We start from the raw sequence: 22,933 nt of genomic DNA on the forward strand, positions 1-22,933 counted from the left end.
TTATTTTAATTATACTCTTCTAGTGTGGAAGATAAGGTTCAGAGCAAGAACTTCAAACTCCATGTAAAGGTGAACCAGAACTACCCATGGGACATATTTTTACTGAATTCACTGTTGTTCCAGGGAAACAGAACAGAACACAATCTGTGTGATTGTTTGCACAGCATAACCGTGCACTTCTTTGTTGGCAGCCTCATAACATGCTCATAATAGCTATATTTTGATAAAATTGCAAAAGAGATGGTATGGAAAGTGAAATTGAATTTGCCACCTTTTGCAGATTTAAAGTGCTTTAGTTTCTGTCGAGAAATTGCTTTGAGTATATTTGGCAATGATTCCAAGGAAGCTAGGGGATGAAAACTTTTGAAAATGAATGTCCAAACATGTGTTATACTGCAATGATTTGCATACAAAAACAACAAAATGCGAGAAAACACAGTTTTGAAAATCTGTTCTATTAAGATACTGTTTCTCACAGCAGTGAATGAATTGCTTTCTTCTTATGTCTTGCGATATGAGAATTGCCTGGGAGGGGCTCTCATGCCTGCTAATAGCATTTCTTCGTACATAATTTTAAAAATTTTTGTTTTTACAATCAGTGTATGAATAAAATTTTGAGTGGAAAACCTATGGAAAGGAATGAAGGCAATGTTTTATATTTTAAATATAGAAAAAGTCAAAGCCCCTTTTAATTGCTTCAGAATGAATTGCAAGAAAAAGATTCCTTTAAAGAGGTTCCAAATGAGATGATATTTCATTTCTTCAGTTACTAAGTAACTGAGAATTGCAGAGAAATAGGAAAGAAATTCAGATTCGTTCTGATTTTTATTCATGGTACATGCAGGTATATGTCATGGTGTAGTAGATTGCAGGATGCTGTATGTGCTCATGAGTTCTAGAAAACTTAGAAGGATAAAATTCAATGTTCTTTATACTTGAAATATTTTCATCCTAAAATCCTTAGCCTAAGCATTCTAAATTCTGTGATTGTAAAATGAGAAAATGTTAATTCTATATTGATTTCTAAATATTTGGATTTTCATTTGAATTCTGATTTCCTGTAAAAGTTGTTGATGCCTTTGCTGTTACTAGGGATGGTCTTTCCTAGTGTCTCTGCTGCAGCCAGCTAAGATGAGCAAGGGATGTAAATTCATGATATGTAGTCACCTGGCCATAAGCAGCAGAATGGCACTAGCATATTTTATTCTGTATTGATTTGTGTATTCTTCCAAGTCTGAACTTGTGCCAGGAATGTGTTACTACTCTAATACATTTTACTTATTCCTTTATACTGATTATCATTGTCACTAGAACCTTGATGATTCTACATTAAATTCTTAAAAAACTCCTCTCTCTACTCTTCCATTTTTAGATGAATGAGGTTGTCTTAGTAATTTTTCATATATAGTAGTATTAATTAATTTAAAACTTTCTGCTGTGATAGTAAATCTGAAAGAGTAATGTATGATTTTCAGCCATCTCATTGTCATTATGTGTAATCTTAAAAAAATGCTGTCAGACTATTCAGCCTCTTTTTCTTTTTTTTTTGCCATAAAGGCATCAAGTTGCACATTTATTTTTGTATTGCTCATATAATTAAATACAAAAGGAATAAATTCCAAATTTACAAAACAGATATATGTTAGAAAGTAAACTAAAAAATTCTACAGATATACACTGTGAGAGGTTATACATGTACCTTGTTTTTTACATCTTAGGGAAGAAACAAGTAATTTTTGTTTCTTAAATATCTTTCCTGTTATGCTGATTGGTTGTAAAATGGTCAGCAAGCAGGCAGTTATTCTGCTACCTAGAAGGTGTAAAACTTTTAAGGCAAACCTTTCAGGGATGTAGAAAATATGTGACTTTCTTCATGTGGTGGTGGTTGGGAGAGGAGAAGTATTTCATACTTGTGCTGATGGTGAACAATGTCAGGCCAACAGACCTGGACACTGAAATCTCTTTACAAGGAAAACAGACAGCAGCTTTCTTCAGAGCACAGTACTCCAGGTTTTCTGTCCTGAAAACATTTCCTTGTCCTGCTGTTAATTTTTAGGCTCACCACCTGCTGTCTGTACACCCTAGCATGAGCTTTTGCTGATTCTGCTACTGTGACACAGTATGCCCCACTCTTGCCTCATTGCTCCTTTTCCCCTGTCCTGCTACCTCTCTAGTTGTTCTCCATCTTGCATTTCTTTTGTTACTTATTCTTGTTAAGCTCTAAAATTTCCCCTACTAAATTGTGTTTAGGTTTTCTGCAGACTGTTTCTCAAATTCAGTAAAGTTGCTTTAACAATGTACTCTTGTCATCCAACATGCATGCAGCTTTTCCAAGCTTTAGTGTCATCTACTTAGTAGAACTTTTTTTCTTTTGTAGCATTATATTCCTCTTTGCTGATGGAAGTCCATGGGAAACAGTGACCAAAATCTTAACTTGAGCTATATGATACCTACTGCTGCTTCTCTAGCACAGAGTCTACTGCTATGTCACAAAGAATATTTTGATAGAGTTGATGTAATTTGTTCTTGACAGGCCTATTTATTACTCAACTTCTTATCAGCTAAATATTTCCACAAATTTTTATTCCATATTTTGGTGGAATTGGAATTTAGTTGCTACATCTCTACTTTTTTAGACCTGTCTTTTTTTCATTTTTTTAAAGCTAATCACTGAGTGTTTTCCATTCTTTTGGAATCACTGATATCCTCTACAAGTTCTCAAAAATTACTATTGATAATTCTGAGGCTGATCCAGTCAACTTTAATTACCTATGGTGAATTTCAGCACATTTAACTGATACGAGAATACCAAATTTATTTAATTATCATCTAATCAATTTTCCCATGTTTATTCCTGGTGTTGGTTTTAGCAACTGTCTAATCATACACACATTTCTGATTAGGCATTAGAACTCCTGTGCTTTGAGTGTAAGTACTCAGTGCCAAGCCCTTCTTGGAAGAACAAGTCAGTTTTCTTTCTGCTGGTGTGCTTACAGAAATTTCTTTGTGCATGTTGTGTGGGTGAGTTTGCTGCAGTTTAATTTCCTGAAGCCCTTTTTCTTCTTTTTGTGTTCTCCCTTGTTTTCCTAAAAATTCCTTTCATGAATGCCCAGTTTTTTAGCTGCTGCTTCCCCACGGGTTCAAGTCAACCTAGTACAGTCCCAGAAACTTGCCAGATGCTTTTCTGTCCCTATCTTTTCTCTTGGTTTTGTCCATTTTTGTCATTACCTGGAAATTGCCTGTAGAACCAACAGGAGTAAGCTGTCTGTTCAATTCTGTTTGGAGCACTGCACCTTTGGGAGGAATAAGACCAATTGAAGACCACTAAAATTATCAGGTAGATAAAAATAAGACAGAAGCTGGTATGAATTGGTTTTTTGGATTAAGGAAGAAAAGATTGAATATAGGCACAGTAAATATTCAGGTACACAAAAGATAGGAAAAGAATGAAGGAATAAGTTATCCTGAATGTCTGCTATGGACAGAACAAGTAATAAAACCTTTAAATTGTAGAAAGAGAGTATGTCAATTAGAAAGTAAAAAGTTTGGATTTTTTAAACAGGAATCATTAATTCCTGTCATGAGCCGTGGAAGAGATGTGAAAGGTCTCAGCACAACCCAGTGTAGCTGTAGATGTGTCTGTCAGGAATTACGTAGATTTGGTTGATCCTGCCCTGAACTAGGGAAATGAACTAGTATATCCCTTGATCCATGTTTTTTCTATGAACTTTTCCAGAACAGTTTTCAGTACTTGGGCCATACACATTGTTTGAGTCCTAGGGGAGAATATTCAGCCAAACTCTGCTAAGTGTTTGATGCTAATAACCCTAGATTATGTCTTGGCTTTCTGTAGTTCCCTTTCTCCTTTGCATGGTGAGGCTGGGAAATTGACTTGTCTGGATAAGATTAAAGCCAAAGATTCTCAGTACAAGTTAAAAACCAATAAACTTTCAAAATGGGACAAGCTGCTTAATTTCTTGGAGTACAACTTTAGCCCACAGCTATGATAGCTATTTGCTTTCCTCCTCCACTAGACTCAGGACTGTGAACACTGGAATGGGATAATTTCATAGTGGTTTTGCTATTCAGCTGGAGTAATTGACTTCTGTCTGGTCAACTAACTTGACCGTGACCTTATTCTGTTCAGGTAATTAATAGGAGAGTTTTTTAACAGTTACTTTGTCTCACTCTATTTTCCATTTTCCAGTAGGAATCTTAAACTTCTTTCTCTTGACGTTTCTTTGTTGATCTTAACTTCAGCTATGGGAATCAGAGAATCAGTTGTATCTCCTCCTCCTCTGTTTTTTCCTCTGCCTTTTGCTTTGCAAGACTAAGCTATTTATTGATTTATTGTTGTGACAATAGACTTTCAGAAGACTAAGAGATGCTTGCCACTGGCACTGGCAATAGTGCTGTTTTCTTCTGCACTCCACAGTGTTGATAATATTTATCATGAATGATATCATACCGTATTAAGTCTTCTGAGCCTAGGAAAGCAGCGCAAAATATGACCCTAATAAATTTCAAAGACACTCTTACTAGATTTACAGTCTTTGTGCAGAAATATGAAACTAGTGGGTTAGCTAGAATTAAACCCACTTTGAACTGCAGAGTGGAGTCATCAATGGAATAAAACACATGATCCATGCAAGGTCTGTCTTTAGCTTTGAAGTTAGAGGGGTCTCCTGAAAATGTTACCATCACTTGTGAATCCTTTGATCTTTTTGACAGTGTCTCTTTAAGCCTTTGCATACTTCATCCTTAGAGCTATTGACTTTAAAAAAATCCCTTCTGAACGCTGCTGTTTCTGTAAATAAGCTAAATGAGCTGGCAACTGTCTTCTGTTGTTTATCGTTTTCAGGTTCCTTGTTATATTGTATGCATGTAGACAGAATTTTTTACTTTCTTTCTCTGTAGAGTCATTCCAAGATGTCGTTGTAATTCATAATTATTAAGTCACAGTTTTTATCTTTCACTTAAAAAAGAAAAAAACCAAATGCCCTGCAATTACCAAAACCACTTAAAAATTTAATTGAAAGAACCACAGTTTTTGTCTTAAGGCTGTGGTTGCCAGCGGAAGAGCACAGACAGTTAGGAGGCTTCTGTGGTTGCATATGTCTGATAGAATTTATTTGGGAGCCTCTTCAGCTGAAGGGAGTGTATTGTTTTGTCTGAAGGTAGTTATTCCCTGCAATGGACTGAAAAGAAGCCATGATGGAAAGAGAGGGAGAAAGCTATTCAGATTCTTTTGCCTGGCCTTATTAGGTTGATTTTCATGCTTCTACAGATGTGGCTTTTGGCTGTAGAGCAGTGAAAGAAACAAACTTCAGTACAACCTGTCTTTCTGCATAAATTCACTTCAGACATGTCTTTGAAATGCTGTTTTTTTCCAGTGTAACAACAGACCACCTAATTTGGTAGGCAGTTCTGATAGCAACAATTTGCCAGCTGAAAATCTCAGGCTTGCTCCTTCTTGCCTCGACAATTCCCAGCATTGTTATGTGTAGTGTAGTTTAACCTGGTAAAAAACGATGGGTTTTCTATATTGCATTCCAGCACTGGAACTGTAACTTGCATAATCTCACCTCTGTAAAAATTATTTCAGTTTTCGATAGTGACGTAGCCCTAGAATAGCTAAGGTATTAATTCAAGCCTAAGCTCAGTGTTGTGAATTCTTGATTTCATATTGCTGCATTGTGATTACCCTACTGTTTAAAGCTTGCCTATGTCTGGACAACAGTAATCTCACCTTTGTATTGATTTGGAAAACTGGTTATGAGTGAGATGTAGAACAGATGTAAAATAATAACATCTCAAATATTTTCCCTCAGTGAATTGCAAAGATGAAGAGTATTTTAGTCATGGTGAGTCTTCCATTGTGCATACCTATATTTCAGTATAAGACATTTAGCTACCTGAAATGTTTTTGCTTAACTCACCATTATTCTAATTTTTTTCTCCATATTTTAGAAATTATCTGGAGTGTTTTATTTGTTTTAATGCTGCTCTTCTTTCCTTCACAGGACAGTGGAGTCTCTGTCTAGGGAGTTTAATAAACAGTCCAGTAAAATCAGTCTCCATATCAGTGGTTCTTACAAAGTTATCTTTATAATTAAGGTGTGCATTTAATTTTGAGTTTCGGATGATAAAAGGCATAGCTTAAATTGTAAGTACCTTTTGAATATGACACAGGATACTTTGGAGGATACTGTTCTTACTGATAAGAGCATTAATTGAGCAATGTAAAAAGAGAGTGGAGACAGAAGCAAAGTAATATTTATCAAAGCTAAATGTAGAGCTAAGAATAAAACCTGATCCTTGTCTCCTCCACTCCCAGTGTCCCATCCATTGAATTGGTGTTGCCTGTGCAGTATCTGCTAGTTCCCATTTATGTGCAGTCCCGTGTCCCACGAGTTTCTGCAAGATGAATCTTCCTCCTTTCTTGTACAAGGTCACCCACCCCATGGTCTCCAGTTACTCTGATCTGCTGTCATCCTTTTTCCCTTCCTTTGCTGACTCAAACTCCATTATGTATGCCCGAAATTTTCTCAAGTGTTACCTTGTAAACATCCCAGTATTTATTTCATGTTCTGCCTTGGGGCCAATCAAGCATTTTTCCTTAGTTTGGTTCCAGGACTAATTATGAGAAAATAATGCAATTCCATTTTTTTGTCACGTCTGGGACCTTCAACTAATGGCTTAGAAAAGTTCGTATGGTTTCCTTTTTTGTACTTTGCCCTTGATTTGTCATCATGTTGAAGTTTGTTCCCGCATTCTTGGGTCAACTAAGATTTTAGAATTCTCTTTTCTTTACGATTAGTATGTTGCTGTTACTTCTCCATATGCATTTTTGCCCATTTAGTATTCAAGACTTTAGTTTTCCATTTGGTACAACATTTCTCTATATTTGGGTGCTAAAACATGCATGGTAACCAGTATTCCTTCTTTCATGTAAATTATAGGAAATTGTCTTGCTTGATTTTTTAAAAATATTTTTTGAAGATCTGCTATAAACTTTTTTGCTTTCCATCTATTAAGAGTTCTGCAAAATGTATCTGCAAAGATTGGGAAAACAGTTATCCAGTCTATGTGACATACTTGTCTCCTAGGTGCTATTAAACTATTTTTATTTTACATGTGCTATTTAGGTTTCTGCTCCTTCCACAAAAGCCTAATCTGTTTATAAAGCATTAGATGAAGCTTTTTAAAATTTGGTTGATGCTTTCTTGGTAAGGGAAAGTGAACTGTGTGATTGTTAAATATTCAAGTTATAATACATTATATCAAGTTGTAATATTCAGAGGATATGTGAAAAATTTAAAAGTTTGTGGTTTTTACCTGTAAGGTAAAAAATAAGGAAAACTTATGATAGTTAGATTTTGTGATGTGATAAAATTTTCAAGTTCTGAAGGTCTATATTGCAAAAATCTTTTAAGTGTACCCAAGTCCTTCCTCTGTATCACAGCCTAATATTCTGAAATTAAGACCTCTGTTAATTTAATGTTAAAGATAGTCCTTATTTTAATACGAGTGGGAATCCAACAACTTAAATGTAAAAAATAATGTATAGCAGTGCAGATCTTAAAAGATTTACTGGTTTTGTGCGATCATTATATCACTTCCTGTTAAAGGTTGTTTTGTTTTGAAGTATGAGGTGGACATCAGCTGTGACTAGACAATGTAAATTTGTCAACAATTCCAGTGTTGCTTTATCAATATATTTTTATGTTTAATGAAAGAATTTAAGTTGTGTTGGCTTTTTCCTATGTTGTGTCTCTGTGTTGAAGACTACTATGGAAGGAGTCTGAAAAGCAGCAATGTAGCTAAGGATGGTGAAAAGAGAAACCTTCTACATTATAAATTCCTGTTACCAAAAGAGTATATTGTGTCCTGTCTGTCTTCCCATATTTCTCCTAGAGAGTGTAACTACACTGTATGCTACAGATCTTTTTTTCTTTAATGTTTCAGTATTTTGGAGAGTAATTCTGCATTAAAAATAGTACTTGTTTTTCAAAAAGAGAAATTAAATAAAAACATCCAAGAGACCTAAATGCATTCAAAACAATCAGATACTCTCTGAAGTTACTTCAGTAAAGTTTCACCATATCTTCAATCCATCCTCCCGGCAGTAAAAGTTTTAGGGTTGGTTTATTTGTTTGGGGTGGAGGTTTTGGTGGTTTCATGGCAATTTAGTTTTGTGTATATGTAGTATGTTTCCTATAGTGTAGTGCATTAAGCCTCAATTTACAAAAAAAAAAAAGACTGAAGAGATGCAGTTTTCCAGCCTACAGACTGTTTCAGTTCCTTTTTTTCCCAAAGTCTGGCTACAGTTGTATAAGCATGACTATGTGAAAGGTAGGTTAAAGATTAAGATTCAAGATTAATTGTGTTCTCTGATTCTACTGCCTTAATCAAACTCTTGCCAGCATCACTTTAAGAGAAAAAAGGAGATAGAAGAGCTTTCCAATAATAGTTGTCCATTGTTGTCCAGACACATTTTCAAAAATATTCTAGGGAAACTGAAAGTTGATAGAATGTGTTTTTCTTCTCATCATTGTCCTGAAATGAAGATCTACCACTTATTAACACTAAAGTACAAAGGTAATAAACCAGTGGTTTTGAAATAAAAATTGGAAGAAAGAATGCTTAATATCGGTGCAATTGATATAACTAATAAATATAACTGATGCTGGCTAGGAGCAAAATATAAGAATCCTGTGGAGTAGCCAGTAACCTTGATCAGCTCTCTTGTGCTTGGAAAAGGCAAGACTAATCTACTGGATTTACTTTGGATAGTATTTGGACAAATGCAATTCAACACATAAGCCTGTCAGGACGAGGCATATATATAAAAATTTCAAACACAGAAGGATACAGACACTTCAGCTAGAAGGAGTCACCTTTTGAATGTACACTCTTGTAAAATATACTTAGGGAAAGAGTTTAATCTGTTGAAGGCTTAAAACCTGCAGTGAAAATTGAAGTCTGGCTGAGAACTTGAAGACATGCCTGCATTTAATGGATTTATGAGCTTTTGTTGCACCATACAAGTAACCTAAGAAGCTGCTTTTCCTTGCAGGTGTAAAATGAATTACTCTAGGTTTCAACTTGCCATTGCTGATTGAGATTTATTTATTGGGCTTAAATATTTTTGGCATTTGTTTTGTTCTCTGTATTTCCCTTTTGCTTTGAAAAGTTAGTATTTAAGCCTTTTATTTATTACTGCTTTGAATTTCATTTATCCCACAGCTGACTTTTGTCTTTATTTCTAAGCATTCTGTCTTAAGGGACATGCACAACAACCCACAAAACAGTATAATCTTCTTTATGCTATTTCTAGTATTCCATAGCAACTGAGGGGGAAAAAAAGAGACTAAACTGAACACTACAACACAGGCAATTCATTACAGATTTTCCGCTTAGTATTCAGTAAATTGTCAAGTCCTTATTTTCATAATTAGCATATTTTTCACAGAGCAGAAGCATAGCCATTTCTGGCAGACTGAATTAAATCTGTTTTACTTGAATGTGAAAGAAGAAAACATTGTCAGGCTTTCTATGAAAGCATCATTTTCTAGTAATAATTTATTTCTCTTGAAGAGTTTGGTGTGGATGTCTTTATGTTTCTATAAAGATATGGGTGTGTATGTTTCAGTCTACCTGTAATTAAACTATTCCTTAGCTGTAGGGGGAAAACCACAAAAAAATCAATGAGGATTTTTTGTTGTTGTTGTGGGCTTTTTTGTATGATTGGTTTTTTTTTTTTTTTTTTCTGTTCATATTCTATGAGCTGAGAAATTTGCTAATTCTCTTTTAGGAAGATTGATGGCTATGCAGTGCCACATATAATTTAAAACTTTGTAGTATATTTTTATAGAATCAAGCCCCCCAAAAAAGCCTCAGAATTTCACTGTCTGAGGACAATGAAAAAGATCAGATATAACTATCCAGAAAATTTTTAATATATGTGAATTTCTTTTCTTTGTAAGGCTAGCTGATAGCAATTCCATTTTATTCGCGTCTCGTAAGTAGTCTTAATTACTGTGAAATTAAATTTTGTACATCCTTGTCATTTCAAAACAGAATTTTAAAAGTGCCTGAACATATTTTGCTTGCTTATGTACTGTCATGTGAAGTAAAAATGTTTTATTCAAGATCTGATTTTTCTTTCAGCGCTTTAGAAAGCTGTCTTCTATTTGTAATCCCAATATACTCAGCTTTGGTCACCAAGTCTGTTTTGTGGTAGCTATTTGCTAGAACCAGTCACTGTGTGGTTGATAGATATTTACAATATTAAAGGAGAATTGGGGACCATAATGTATACCTCAAAGGAAAGTATAAATAGAAGAACTTAAAACTGCATGTATGAAATTGTATTTATGGGCTTAAGCATGTAAATAATGCCTGCAGACACAAAGTCACCACCGTACATGTACAGATGCCCTTATATGCATATAAATTGTAAATAACAAAATTGTAGTCAAATACATCCTTTGCTCAGTTATTCCAAGAGCTGAGTATGGGAAAGAGATCAAATGATCTCCAAGAACTGTTTTGCTGTTTGCCCTCAATAGCTAAAAGAGGACAAATTGATTTCTCCCTCATTTCCTTTGGTTTTCATTGTGTTTGTAATATGAGGGAAGGAAAATGGGTTCTAGTAGCTCTTTTCAGTAAGTACTACCTCCCAGGAAGTAAAAAACAAGTGCATATAGCTGAGTCACCCTATTGAGGATCTTGCAGCATCCATAGCTACTGCTGCATCATTAATGTTTCAATAAGCTTGCTTAAGATACAGTTATTTGCTATCAGAATCCATGGAGATACACCATTCAGAGATTCACTGACATGCTTTTATATTTAATTAGCATATAAAATAGAACAAGTGTGGGATCCAGACAACTATTCTCTCTTGAAAATGACCCTAATACTTGCTATTCCCTTATTTCTTTTTTTTGATGTTACAATATAGCTGGAGTTTTTGTTTTCTAGACTGCAAAATACTTTAGGTAAGCATTATGAAATATGAAATCATAGTGTAAAAAATAACGTCTTCTCTACAGTGACAGCCAGGAAGTTTTTGAGAAGTTACCTTAAAGAATATATGACAAGCAGGAAGTTGTTGTTTTGCTTCTATTTGTTACTAGTTTTGTTAAAGACTGCTTGTTTTCTATCAGGGATTTTTTCCTTGGCCAGTGAAAATTTGGCAGTTTCAAAGTGTATTTATACTCCTTATTGTCTGTCCCCTTTGTCCAAAGCCAGCATCTCTAAACTCAGTCCAACCACTGATCTTTGTAGTAGTAGCTGATATAAATGTAAACTATTGCATCAAAATATTATTCAGTCAAATCATGTACTGAACTATATAAACTAGTGTTGGTACAGGATTATTTGTACCCAAGCTACAATCCAGGAATTAGTGACATGATTGGTACTGTTAATTAATCTAATATTCTATTAATTTAATATTCTTCTCATTCAATTTTTATTGAAAACAGAAAGCAATTTTGGGCTATGACTGAATTTTTTTTTTGTGATCCACCCTATTTTAAATTTCTTTGGCATGTATAGCTCAGTTCCTTCATTCAAAGGGACTTTAATCAGGACTGCAGCAAGCTTCCTTTCAGGTGGAATGATGTGGCTATCAAAAATGACTACTCTGAAACGTTCATTTTTGTTATCGATGCTATATTTTCACAAAATATTTGATAGTTTCTTTTCTTATAATTTGAAAACATTGTATGTGACATTTTGAAATTAGATTGAATTCTGTTTATAAGTTGAATAGAAACTAAAGCTTCCCAGTTCCAGACGTAAGGAGCTGTCTTAAGTCAAAGAAGAATAAGGAGATCTACTAATAGACTGATTTGCAACAGCTGGAGTAAGTTAAAACCCAAAAAATAAAAATATCTGCTTGATCCTTTGAGGGAAGGAAAAAAGTTTTACTGTGCTGTTTTGCCAAGTTAAACTCCCTTTCACATCACTGCAAATATTGTAATGTGACACAATACAATAAATTGTATGTTGCTATATTTTTGAAGGTACAGGGTGTACTGTGATTGCCCATACTGTGTTTATCTTCAGGCTTTTCTTACAGGCAAGGGCTCTTAACAAAAATATTTTATGCACAAAATTAGCAAGCATTAGTCAGCAAAGTTTTAGTAGTTATTTTATATTAATGTTTAGGGTGGAAGTATGGTCATGCTTATACAACTATTTATCTAGGAATAAGTATTTCTAGAAAATAATTTGCCTCAGGTATCTAATTTCGTGTTTACTCCCAGCTTCCTTATTCTTTGTATCAATTTCATTTTTTGACCTGTTTTGGTGATTGGGTAAAAGATGCTCAAGTTCTGATTTACTCTTCAAGTACAAGAATAATGAGAAAAGTCTTCTGTAAGGAAAAGAATTATGCTTTTTATTCATTTATTCTCTCACATGATATGACAGACTTTAGAATTTATTCTTTTTCAATTGAATGTGAATTGAAGGTGTAGAAATAGGTTGTTCTTTTATGTCCTAGCTTTCTCTTTTTGAATTGGTTGCAATGTTTTGGATGTTAAAAATAAACATGTGGCTTCTGCATAATTGTGCCAGAATATGACATTTAGTTTCAAAATTCTGAATTCCTTCAGTTGGAAGTATGTCCTAATTGAAAACTGGAGAGAAGGAACAAAGAAACTGTGGAAATTTTCCTGAACTTTGATGAATAAGGAGGCATAAAATAAAGTGCACTTTCTTTGTTTTTGAATAGAAATGGACAAAACTAAAATTAATTTTAGAGATTTCAATTGTTCTTGCTTCATAAAAAAGGTTTTGTATTATTTTAGATTTCTGCTTTAAAAGAAATATGTTTCTTTTATCAGAACAGGAAGTTATAGGATGAAGGTAGGGAGAGCAGGAGAGAAAGTGAGAAGACACTGGGAGAAGAATGAGGAAGAGAAAGGAAGCAAAGACAAAAAATGGGAAAGCAGAAAGATAAAGGAGAGAGGAAAGGGAAATGAAAGAAGACTAAAAGACAGAATGAAAAGGTGTTCATGACAATGCTCTGGCAGTGTGGGGCTGCAGGGACAGACAGTCTGTGACTGAGATAGTGAAATAGTGATGCCTCTGGGATAACATTTTGAAGAAAAGGCAAAACCAGCCCTCAGACAGAAGAGGAGGGTAAAAAACCAGAGTGTGGAGCAGTGCTGTGAACACCAAGGCCAGAGAAGAAGGAAGGAGGCGCTCTGGGCTGGAGCAGACAAAATCTGTGAGGAGCAGAGAGGAGCAGTTGTGGACTGAGTGTATCCCTGTCCCTCAATGCCACTCAGTGTGGGAAAGGTAGAGGAGTTGGGAATGAAGGAGGAAGGCTGACCCTGTAAAGAGAAAGTTGTTGTTTTAAGTTTTAGGGGGTTTTTTTGTCTTTACTTCTTTCTACCGCAATCTTTTAAAATTGTCAATAAATATCTTTTCATCAATTCGACTCTGTTTTGTCTCTTATTGTAACTTCTAAGCAATCTCCATGTCTTTATCTCAACCCACAGGTTTTTCATCCCCTCTTCTCACTGTTTCCTGTTGGGGAGGGGGAGGAAAAGGTGGTGTGGGCATTTGGCTGCTGGCCAGTGCAAACCCACCACAGGAAAGAAGGGAAAAGCAGGGGAGAAAAAGAGAGGAACAAATAAGGTAAAGAGAAGAGAAATGAGAGGAAAAAAGGTAGAAGGAAAATAGTAAAGAAAGGAGGAGGAAGAGAGATGTGAAAAAGAAGAAAGAAAAATAAAACTGAGAAAAAAGAAAATAAGAAAGGAAGGAGAAAAGAGAGACAAATGAAAAGAGAAGAGAGGAAAGGAAGAAAGAAAATAATAGAAAATAAATACAGGAAAACCAAAGAGAAAGCAATGAAATGTAAGAAAGCAAGCAGAAAAGAAAGAACAGAACATAGAAGAAGAAGGGAAGGAGAAAAGATAACAAGGAAAGGAGAGAGAAATTAAAGGGGAAAGAAAAACGTACAGTGGGAGAGAGAAGAGAGAAAAAATGAAGGAAGAAAAATAGAGGATTGAGAAGAAAAAGAAAGGTAAAGGAAAGAACTGAAGAAAAGCAGACAGAAGATAAAATAAGAGCAAAAATAATGAAATTAGGCTTGGAATGAAGTCCAAGCAAGTTCACTGTGGTTGAGGAATCTGCACCTGAATGCTTTTAGCAGCAAAGTTAGAATTTTTAACTGACAGAAAGAGCTCATATGTGGTGACCAAGACTCTGGAAATTACTTTCCATCAAGTAAAAGTGGTAAAATCCCTACATTAATATAACTCAACTTTGGTTTCAGCATTGCCATTCAATGAATAGATAAATTCTTTCCAGGTAAAAATTTCCAAAGTAATTGTAATAAGCATTAAGAACTCTTACTGATTTGGACTGATTAATTTGGTGGGTGGGTGGTGTGGCTGCAATGGCATAATAAACACTGACAGGCCAGGATGTTGGCGTGCATCAGTTATTAAGAAGAGGCAAAGTTACTGAGCCAGTTTAATTGGGATAACTGAGTAGGATTTTTGATAGTAAAAAAGAAATCAGTTTAAGTTTGGCATAGCAATTTACTTTCACACTTTTTGTATCAGGAAGAAATATTGTTTAATAAAGTAATGTCATATTACAGCCTGGTAGCTCAACATTCAGTAGCATATTAAAGATTTAAAGATTTCTGATATGAAAAAATAAATCCATAATTCTCATGAAATGCAAAGAATAGTTTAAAACTGTGTAGTACTTAGTAAAGTTCTTTATATAGTACTTTGCTTGGCAGTACTCTTTTATTATTTCCTGAAGAGGTTAAATCTTGCCATAATTTAAGCGTTTTCACTGACATACATCACATGCCTTTTAGAATTCAATTTGGATAGGTCTTAACAGCATATGGTGCTTTGCCTTTTGTGTTTTGTTTTCATTACTGGGGGAAGGTTGAAGGATGCATACTCTCATAAGCCCATCTTTGAGTTTTATAAATTTAGTTGCAATTGGTTTTAGTGGCGGCGACTGGGAAATTGCATTGGGATCACGTGAGAGAGCCAGGAACATGACAAAAGGCTCCAGCAGAGGAACGTGTGGGCGTGTGGGGCTCCATCAAGCTCGGTAATTCTGCTCTCCCTCAGCAGGGTGGTACCCCCAGCTCCCCTCCTCTGCATCCTCTGGCGCCAGATGCAGCAACCCAAGGCGTTATGGCTGAGGCGAACCAGCTGCATCTGGCACGGAGGTTCGGGAGCGGCTGGAGGGAGCGTGGAGCCTTAGCTGACAAAAGGTGAAATGCAGGCCTTGCTCTGAGGAGTCTGAAATGGGAACCACTTGTGTCAGTCTGAGGCCATCCTTCTCCAGTTACTGTAAGCCAATATTGTAGCCGAAAGAATAATCCTGTTCTCTCCAAGCTGCTTTTCCTGTTCTGGGCTGCCCACCTCCCTGGATGCTGGCACAAACATTTGCATGGCTGTTTGGGGAGATAATCAGGTTTTAAATAAATAAAAAAGGGGTGTCAGGGGAGAACATATCATGGAGACATGAAATGTCTCCATTGCCTTAGAGAGAAGCCACTCAGGCTGCAATTTTAAGTAGCAGAGCTGATAGAAAGGGACATGAGTCCAGTATTAGTCCTGGTGTAAACCCTGCTGGTGAAAGCAGAAACTGCTCTGTGGCCTTACAAAAAGGTACAGATATGCACTATTGCTGGCCTAACTGCAGGGTGGTGTCCTGGAACCATTACAGTTGTGGTAACAGAAGTCCCTGCTGTGGATGATAAGAAAGGCTGGAAATTCTTCTAATCAATCAGGGGAGGAGTGTGGCTGGAAGCTGTGACTTGCATCAGGATTATGGTCCTGGTAGAGCATGATAAAGTAGGAATCCTACTTAGTCTTCTGAACTAGGCCTGGTTCACAGTGGTTTTCTGGCAACACTTTGTTCTTCCTTTTTCCCCTTTTTCATTGTGCAACAGAGTTAATGAAGCCACTGTCAGATGCTGCATGGGCTTCCTCTGTGGGTGGTACAGCAGCTCAGAAGTCCTGTTGTTCTTTTGCAGTATATTTTGTCACTTTGTTGCAGATCTCCAGCAGAGGCAACTAATCGGAGAAGAAACAGTTGCAGCATTTCCAGGCTTCTTGAGCAAGCTTCAGGGAAAATCTCCTGGGAGCTCCTGTTTCTGGGAACTTTGGTGGTATGCTACAGCGTGTCAGGGCCAGCCTATGGAGGCATTTGACTGTGTCAGTTCTGACAGACGGCTTTTGTTGGCTACTTACTGGCTGTGGACTACCTATGTAGCAGTCATAAGGTCACTGTGGATAGAGACTGCTAAGATTAGGAAAATGGAAACTCAGAACTTCTGGCAGTAGAAGAAAGCTTCTCTGCCTACAGAGAATGGTAGGTGTAGTGCACTGGAGGGAGGTCAGAGGATTGTCAGAGGAGACAATCAGATCCAGCTGTGTTGTGTACATGAAGAGGAAAATGAGGGTGACAATTATTTGAGATCATATCAAGACAGTCACCCATCTTCCAACCTGGTATATTTGCTGTAGCTGGAGGTTTATTTCTTGTTGGGCACTTGAATCACAGATGTTGCAGATGGACATCTCTGAGGGTTGTCCAACCCTTATTTACCCCTTAGTGTTCATTCACGTGGTTTCCATGACACTACTGGGGTGAGTCCAAGTGCTTTAAAAGTGACTGCATGGCTCTGGTGGCGAGGCTGAAGAGCACAAATGCTCAGGTGGTGTTTTTCTTAATCCTGCCAGTGAGGTGGAAATGCCCAGGTGGCAGAAGACACATCCATTAAGCCCAAGTCTGGCTGCATGATTGGTGTCACAGGCAAATATGTAGCACCCCCTTTGAGGAATAAGGACAGGATTCTTTGCCGACAGTCTTCTTTTCTGGAGGGCTTTGAAGCAGCTGCTTAATGTGAAGGTTATTGGGATTTGAAGGGAAGTAAAGGCATGGAGACCATCATGGAAATGTCTGGGGAAAAACATAATTGGAGAAATGCTGTGCTTTCATTATGCAGTGTCTACACACTTTCTGAGCACCTTAGCACTACAAACATATGAGGAGTTAATGCACACAATAGGATACTACTGTGCATAGATGGAGGGTTGCAGGCTGGCAAAGAGGGGCAGTGCATGCAAAGGAGTGGTGGGAGTGCACAGTGCTGTGCTCTGGAGTGAGTACTGAGCCTGAGGCAGAACAACATGAGTAGTGCTGGGGTAAACATCTGCTGCTGACCATCTGGCCAAGCAGTAGGTGAGGCCTTAAAGTAACTGCTGGGTGCCTTACAATTATTGCAGACCAGAGTAGTTATGGGGGATGCAAGCAAGCCAGGATGTTCTTGATCCTGGTTTCTTGATGCAAGTGATATGTTTCCTGGGCTTGTTATAAGGAAGGTCTGGCTGAATGTATGAAGATTGGTGACCGCCTTGGTCAAACTATGGACAAAAGGGTCCAGGAGGGCTGTTTTATCTTTCTTGGTGAATGAGAATAGCTCATTATAATGCACCAAAAATCTAGCAAGTGTGGCAGAAAACCAATATGAGTGAGGAAAGGCAAATCACGCCTGGCCTGCCTCTTCACCTTCTATGTTCAGATGACTGGTTCTGTGCATGAGATGACAGCAGTGGATATCTTTTACCTTGACTTCAGCAAGACTTTTGGCATGATTTCCCATAGTATCTTCACAGCAAATCAATGACATAGGAACTTGATAAATGGACAGTAGGATAGAGAAAATTTACAGTAATTTCACGAATACAAGCCGCAGCAAGAAGACTAAAATTTTGGTGGAAACCCGGAAGTGCGGCCAATATTCCAGTGCGGCTAATCTATGGACAAAAATGTGATATCTGCCCTTACCTAGTATCATGCTGGTCCAGTCCCGAGCCAAAACAGTCTGAAATCCATGGTTTCCCGTTGTTCCGACGATGAACCAATCAGAGAACAGCTTATTGCCTGCCTGTGGATGGCGGCGTTACTGAGGGGCGGGGGTTGTTATCGGGGTGAGTTACCTCGGCAGTTCGATAAAAGTGTGTGATATTTCTCTGTACTTTTTAAAGTGTTTTCAGTCTTGTGCGGCTACGGGGCTGGCTGGGCTCGCAGGGAGAGGGCTGGGGGAGCCTCTCTCCCCGCAGGGAGAGGGGTAGAACGGCCACTCAGCTTGCAGGGAGAGGGCTACAACGGCCGCTCCCCCCGTGGGGCTGCGAGGGCCAGAGCGGCGCTCGCCCCACGGGCTGCGAGGGCTACAACGGCCGCTCCCCCCGCGGGCTGCGAGGGCTACAACGGCCGCTCGCCCTGTGGGCCGCGAGGGCTACAACGGCCGCTCCCCCCGCCGGGCTGCGAGGGCTACAACGGCCGCTCCTGTGCCAGCACGGAGATGTGGCTCCACTCGGAGCTCAGCTGCCTGCCTGCGTGGCTGAGCGGCTGTTTAAAGGCAACGCGGATCCATTGGGAATGCTCGCAAAATGACCACGCTATTGTTCCTGTCTTTTTCGGCTTGTAAATAAAGGGTGTGTCTTTTTTCACTTGGAAACAATGTTTCCGAGGTCAGCAGTAAGCCAGTAAGCCCCGGCGATCCCGCGATTGTGTTACTAAATGACGACTTTGTGAAAGTTCGCTGCGAACTAAAGTGCGGCTAATATTCCGGGTGCGGCTTATCTATTGACAAAGACATCAATGTTGCCAACACACTGGATATGCGGCTTATACTCCGTGCGGCTTGTATTCGTGAATTTACTGTACTTTGACTTCAGGCCCCAGTGTTTTGATCAAAGGTGCTGACTCCAGTTGGTGGCTTGTTATTAAGTGGTGTTGTTCATGCATTGATACTGAGGGTGTTACTGGCAATGTTGCTGTTCAAGTCCTAGAATATAGGGCAGAGTGCACATTCAGCAGGTTTAGAAGAAGCAGTTGGTACACTGAAGACTGGGCTGTTCAGAGGCATCTAGACAGCAGAGAACTGTGCTAACAGGAGCCTTGTGAAATTCAACACAGGCAAGAGCAAACTTCTTCATCTGGAACATAGTAATCTGTGGTGGTGTAGGCTGGGGGCTAACAGGGCAGGAATCAACTTTGCAGAAAATTACCTGGGAGTCCTGGTGGTTAACAAGGCAGCTATCAGTCCATCAGTGTGCCCTTGCAACAAAGAAGGGCAAGCCCATGTTGGGCTGTGTTAGCAGGACTGTAGCCTGCAGGCCAAGTGAACTGATCCTTCCCCTCTGTTCAGCACTTGCGAGACTGCATTTGGAAAACCATGTCCAGTTTTGGGCCTTCTATTCCAGGAAGGAGATTGATACATCAGAGTCGAGTGAAGGTTCACCAAGATGGCTGGAGGCTGGAGCATATGGTCTATGAGGAGAGGCTGAGAGCTGGGCTTGTTCACACAGCAGAAGAGAAGGCTCAGGGGGATCCCATGGCACTCCACTGCTAACTGATGGGAGTGTGTAAGGAAGATAGAGCCAGGCTTTTCTTGGAGGTGCCATAGTGACAGCATGAGAAGCAGACACACACTGGAACATGAAACATTCTGATTTGATACTAATAAAAAGACTTTCTCAGTTGGAGTAGTTAAGCACAGGAGGAAGGTTGTCCAGGGAGATTGTGAAACACAAAACTTGAGTGGACAAGGCTGATATCCAAGTGGCACTGTTTTGAGCAGAAGATTGGACTAGATAACTTCTGGAAGTTCCTAGCAGTGTAAATTATATGAAGGCATGGAATTTGGTTTTTAAAAATAGCTGTAACTTTTTTGAGGGGGAAAGGAAGGGTGAGTGGGGTGGGTTGACATGTATTTTTTTTTTTGCATTTGGCTAACCCGTTGTATATCAACAATAAACACACACACACACACACACACACACACACACACAAGATATTCTTAAAACACTAAAGGGAAGTTGTGGACACTGACCAATTGAAAAGCCAAATTAAACAAGAGAACTTGGGATAATTTCATACAGGTCCCTTGTGTAGAGTGATTAAGTTTTAAAGGCCAAAATGCATTCAGTGATTATTGACTGTCTTGTTCAGCATAGTCACTTTAGTTTCCACCTTAACAATTTTTTTTTCTTGAGGAGTAAGCTTCACCCACCTTGAAGCCAAGAATATTTGGAAGGGTGGGGTGCATTTTTTCATTTTATACATTGCACATTTTATGGCAATGTTTTTCTTGGGTTTAGTACATTTTTGACTGTAGCACAGTCATTACTTCATTTTTCTAAACATATGTATTTAAAGCCCACAAGGGTCTGTGAAATCTGATACTAAAATAAGACATCATATATATAAAAACCATAGTTTCTTTAAGAAAGCCATTTTTTTAACCTCTACTCCAGAATTCCTTTAATGTGGTAGGAATTAATTTTTTTCCTGTACTTATAGTTTTGTCCTTCATGGTGATTATTGATATTGGAGTAGAAAATGAAAAATGTACTACTGTATTTTAATGAAATCTGTTAAAACTATTAAAAGGAAATATTTTATTAAAAGAGCAAAGGACAAAAAAGTACATTCTTGAATAGGAAGTAGCTGTCAGAGAGAACTGTGTTATTTTAACCAGTATAAGAATTTGTTACACCAAAAAAAAAAAAAATTATTTCTTTTAAGTGGTGTTGAATGAGGAGGGTGTTTTCAGTTCAGGAGACACCTTAGCTGTTTTAACTCTGATGCATGCTGATTTCTTTTTTTTTGGGATGATTTTCTTTCTGAAACACTTTTCTTTCAGGATGATTTCAAGAGGTACTCTTTAATATTTGTCTGTGTCTTTCAACAACACGTTAAAAGTGCCCTTTTTTGTTAGCATTGCTTTTTTTCTTGCATTGTTTGTACTACATCTAATGAAATGGTAAGGATTCAAAGTGCAGAGATGCATTTACATATATCTTTTCTTTGAGATTTTTCTTCACAAAGAAGAAAAACCTGGGGTTTTCCCAGGTGTTAGGGAGCACAGAGGAGTGTAAACATTTCTCTATAAAATTGTATTCTCATTTCCTTTCTGGTTGAGGAATGCTAGTTGCCATATGTGAATATCATTTAAAGAGGTGTCATGGTGTTTCAAACATACTTTATGGATCATTGAAAATATTCAAGGAGACCGACTCAGAGGCTTGGCTGGCAAAGGGTAATCAGCAAAACTAATGGCTAGAGGTATTTGAATTTCAGGAAAATTGATAATATCTTTCAACTTGTAATATATAACAGGGCATTGGTACCATGGATTTGTGTGCTTTTTGTTTTCTCAAACCTACTTGCTATACTGAGAGCATCTTGTTTTCAGATACATTACAAATATTTTCGAGGGAAAATCCATAACAGTAGGTTTATAAAATTCGGTTCAGGAACCCTTAAACTTTACACAGGTTCTGCAACTTTTATAAATAAAGGTTTCCTTGTGGCAGAAATTTTTTTTTAAAAAAGGGGAAAAGCCTATCTGGCTTAAGGAGTACTGAGATTTGCAGTGAACTTTAGTTCACGGGGCTTTTCTTTTTATTGTTTTAGAAGTGTCGTAATAAAGCTCCTCTTTCAGCATGGATGAACTCCATTTGCTGTTTTTTTCTGAAGCATTTCTGTGCCTGTTGTCACCAGGTTTGACACCATCAGAAGTTTTCTCAGGCTGCCAGCACCATGAAATAAAATAGATGTTGTCTAGATAGCAAAAAGATTCATTACCAGTGTTGTACATTATAGAACTTTATCTACCTTGGCCTCAGACTACAGAGTGCTTAAAAGGTAAGGGTGAAAATGCCAAACCTGATTGAAATTTCTATGAAAGGCCATTGCACAGAGCAGAGAGCAGGATCAGATGTGTTTTCAGTAATCTTTACCCCTGAGGGAAAAAAGAAACATCAGATACATGATACTGCTGCAATACAGCTAAAAGGTGAAAAAAATGCTTAAGTCTATGCCATCATTTGCAAAAGTGAGCCAGACTCTTAGCTACTGAGAGGGAATTAGAATTAAAATTTATGTGTAACCATGCATGAAAGCTTTGCTTTCCAAGAAACATCTTTGACTTTGATGGTCAGTTAGTCACTTGTGAATGACTATGGGTGAATGCAGCCAGTCTGGCAAACTCTTAAAGAAAAAAAAGCCACATTTTCTTACCAGCATCCCCTGTCTTTCTGTCCTTCAGCTAGCAGTTTCATTCACTTGTCCACCTTAGTTTTGACATGATGATTTATGTCTGGAGGTTTATTACAATTGTACTTTATTGTACCTGTTAATGCTTTGTGATCACTGCCCACGATGACTGTATCTAGATCTATGAAAGGTCCAGAGGGACATTGCTTCATGCAAGAGGATCCTAGGATTAGTAGAAATAGGTCCTAAGGGCAGTGGCATAAGCTCCAGTATTTGTTTATTACGTATATTCTTCATAAAAGTCTTGAATAATATTTGTACTTCTCTCTTCCAAGGAGAGATAGTGTTGTTTAATGCTTCAAAGGTAATAGAGTGAGGAAACCTGTTCTGTGAAAGCAGCTTCACTTCTGACTCCTTCCCTAATTCAAGTTTGTTTTAATTCAAAATGTAAAACAAGACTTAGCTGAAATTGTAATTGAGATTTCTTGCTGAGAATGAAAAAAAAACACCCAACTTTTTATAATACTTAGCTTGAATTTAGGATCCAGGTTGAGTCTTTATACATTATTGCTCCAGATAATTTCATATTTGAAGGACATTGATAACGTTCAGTTTCTTGGTGACATATCACTTTAGTCAACTGTGATCCCAGCTTCTTGTAACTCCCTCAAAGCTGCAAGGGGCAGAGTTCAAGTTCATTGCTAGGTTCCTCTGGTTTAGAATTTGGGGGTCAGTACTTTTGGTTAACTTCAGTGAAAACTGATATGTAATTCTGCTAGTTTGTGAGACAGACATGGTGTATCTATGACAGATGTGTTACATCTGTGTACATCTGTACTGGTCCTTGTTTTTCCATTGT

The 22,933-nt window shown here is 37.7% G+C and overlaps 1 protein-coding gene across 4 annotated transcripts in view; it reads left to right on the forward strand.

The window, feature by feature from the left end:
* Positions 1–22,933, forward strand: part of ASXL3 (ASXL transcriptional regulator 3) — a 130,401-nt gene that overhangs the window by 26,599 nt on the left and 80,869 nt on the right. The gene's annotated exons all lie outside the window — the stretch shown is intronic.

The sequence above is a fragment of the Catharus ustulatus genome, chromosome 1 (genome assembly GCF_009819885.2).
Source record: "Catharus ustulatus isolate bCatUst1 chromosome 1, bCatUst1.pri.v2, whole genome shotgun sequence".
Lineage (NCBI taxonomy): Eukaryota > Metazoa > Chordata > Aves > Passeriformes > Turdidae > Catharus > Catharus ustulatus.